The sequence below is a fragment of the Alexandromys fortis genome, unplaced genomic scaffold (assembly GCF_014885135.2).
Source record: "Alexandromys fortis isolate MF-2015 unplaced genomic scaffold, M_Fortis_MF-2015_v1.1 scaffold_12, whole genome shotgun sequence".
Lineage (NCBI taxonomy): Eukaryota > Metazoa > Chordata > Mammalia > Rodentia > Cricetidae > Alexandromys > Alexandromys fortis.
In genome coordinates this window covers 2,386,824-2,390,019 of record NW_026067937.1, presented here as the reverse complement: position 1 = coordinate 2,390,019, position 3,196 = coordinate 2,386,824, and the positions used below count along the sequence as shown (strand labels likewise).

At 41.4% G+C, this 3,196-nt stretch overlaps 1 pseudogene; it reads left to right on the top strand.

The window, feature by feature from the left end:
* Positions 1 to 367: 367 nt before the first annotated feature.
* On the top strand, positions 368 to 912 carry LOC126504526 (40S ribosomal protein S10-like; annotated as a pseudogene).
* The last annotated feature ends 2,284 nt before the right edge of the window (positions 913 to 3,196 follow it).

The following is a 3,196-nucleotide window of genomic DNA, read 5'->3' as shown; positions in this document are numbered from 1 at the left end:
AATTCAAATATGACATATATATCAACAGTTCATTACTTTTTTACAGTTTATGATATAACATTGTATGGAAATCCTAAAATTTGACAATCCACTCACTTGCTGATGGGCATTCAATTTGTTTCAAGGTTTTGGCTGCTATACGTAAAACTTTAGAAGCATTTGTGTATAGACCTTGTGACAGGCATATGTTAACTTATGTTTGTATTTTGGTGCCATGTAGAGCAGGCTATTCATTTTTGTTTGTGAATTTTCAGTTGCTTCTACATTATTGTTGACAAGACTGACGTTTGCCAATGCATGGTCTCAATATTGGTTTAAACAGTGAGATAGCTTTACAACCTCTGCCCTAGACTCTGCAGCCACCACCATGTTGATGCCTAAAAAGAAGCAGGCTGCCATCTATGAGCTCCTTTTTAAGCAGTGATGGTTGCCAAGAAAGATGTTCCATATACCCAAACACCCCAAGCTGGCAGATGAGAATGTGCCCAATCTTCATGCAATGAAGGCCAATGACATCTCAAGTCTTGAGGCTATGTGATGGAGCTGTTGGCCCGGAGACATCTCTATTGGTACCTTATGAACGAGGGTATCCAGTATCTCTGACATTACCCCGACCTACCTCTGGAGATTGTGCCTGCCATGCTTTGTTGCAGCAGTCCTGAGACTGGCAGCTTTGGCCCATAGGTCCAGAGGGTGGGCAACCTGCAAGATTCCCAAGAGGGGAGGCAGAACAGAGATGTCTACAGAAGGAGCGCCGTTCCCGCTGGTGCTGACAGGAAGGCTGAAGCTGGGGCTGGCTCAGCAACTGAATTCCAGTTTAGAGGCAGCTTTGACTGAGGACGAGGTCAGTCATTTCCGTGGAGTTGGAGATTATGTTGTGTGGAAAAACTTCAAAGAAAAAAAATGCAATGATAAATTCATGAATGTGCGACCCTATTTCCATCTTCTTGATTTTGTCCCACGGGTCTGTATGGAGATGATCGTTATTAATGAAGCTTTAGAATGAGGCTTTTCATGAATCTCAGCAAAATTTTTATTTTTAAAAACATTTGAATAGTTTTCTATCTAGTTTCATAACTTTGAGTCTCAAGTTGCCAGTTTCTTTACAGTCTTGCTGGAACTTTGCTCGACATCTCATTGAATCTCTAGGTCTATAGAGAAACTCCATCTTAGAAGTGTCTGAATAAGAGGCATGGTGTCTGCACACATCTCTTTTTGCTCCCCCCGAACTGTTTCATGGTTGTCAGTGTGCGGGTGTAGAACATATATCTGTCTCCTACGCAATTCACATTCTCTTGATGCTTTCAAAAGCTATTCATTTTGTTAATTTTTAAAAACTTATTTTGTTAACACAAACAGATTTATTTTATGCAGGATTTGTATATTAGACTTGACAAATTTACTTACTATCTATAGTAAGTTTACATGTTCTGTGAATTTATTTATACAATAATGTCTGTTTTTTTAACTTAGGATTACTCACTTTTCTTACGTTTTTGTTCCGTTCTCTTCTTTTTGACACAGGGTCTCACTATATAATTGGCATGGAACTCACTGTGGAGAGCAGGCTGACCTCAGATTCACAAACCACTGCATCATGAGTGTTGGGATTAAGGACATTTTACCACTATGTGCTTTACTTTCTTACCAGTCACACTGCCTTACACAATTAGGACGTGCATAGAGTATTACCGCCAATGGCTCCTTGGAGCAGAAACTGGGACCAAGGACAAAGCACCCTGCTTTATCCCGTGTGTCTGAAAACAATTCTTCTAGAGTTTTGCCCGGTCTTCTCTCTGCTTATAAGGGGGTGTCTGGTCCATTCTCTTACTTCATCTGAAGCAGAAGAGGATATTTACTTGCTCCTCAAAGTCTGTAACAATAGTTTAGGTCAAATGAAAGGTTTCCAATTTATTCCCACAGGAATGAGAAGTGAGAGCTTTGGGGTGGTTGTTTTTTGGTATAGCCTGATCAGAGTTCACACACGGATTTGTGAAAGGTATGATTAAGGCCACATTGTGAAAGGACTGCCTATTAAGAGGAATATGAGGAACCTCTTTTTTTTTTTTTTTTGACTGTGCTAAAGGTTTTCTTATAGGTACTTTCTGACTGAATTTAAGACCCATTCTATAATAAGACAAAATTAATGCCTGACACTGTTAACTGGGTCAGAAATCCAGGGTTGGTTAGATTATAGGCCCTAAGTTAAATGCAAATGAACTTGGAACACTAAATGAACATAGGGATACCCCCCCCCCCCAAGTTCTTACCTTTGTACACAGAGAGTACTACATTTCTTAATGCTCATCAGAGAAACTTCTTTTTGCAGTAGATGGTGATTAATACAGAGAATCACAATTAGTCAGAATGCCAAAAAATAGAGACTTCAGAGTGCTCAGCTTTAAACAGAACATTTATACCACACCCCTTCTCTCAGAGCTCATTAGAGAAGAAGGGTGGAAAGATTCTAAGAGCCGCCGGTAATGGACAGCTTCCTCGAACCAGCGTTTGTCAGGCGTGACAGTGCTGTTGCACACTTGAACTCGCAGCAGCTGAGACTGAAGGCTCAAGACCTGTATAAGACCAAGCCAACCAGAATCCAGAAAGGATAGTGAAAGGCCTCGCTGAGGAGCCAAGGACAACTGATGGCTCCTAGAATGGAAGGGAAGGCCGCCGTCCTCAGGAATTCAGGTTCCAAGAGGCTACTCAGACCAGTAGGTGCTTCTACGCATGTGAACATGTGGCATTACTCACTGACTAAGTGGGTTTAAAAAAACATATGAAATTATGAAGGAAAAGTGGTGGGTAGGATAGAGGAAGAACTGCAAGGAATTAAAGGGGGTTGGATTTGCCCCCAATGGATGACATGCATGTGTGAAATTCTCAAACAGTTAAAAAATACTTACCGAATCCTAAGGAATCTTCCTCCAGGATGGAATGTCACCTCAGTGGAAATTACTGTAGAATGTCAACATGCAGGAGGCTCTGGGCTTTATGCCCAGTACCACAGAAAATTAGGTGTGGTGTCTCAGACCTGCAGTTCCAGCAAGGGATGGAGACAGGAGGTGTAGAAGTTCAAAGTCACCTTCGGCCATATAGTGAGTTCAAGGCCAATTTGGGCTATGTGAGAACTTGTTTCCCAAACAAAACCAAGCAACAACAGAAAATAGGCAAAACAATTCCTCACATGTGGGCT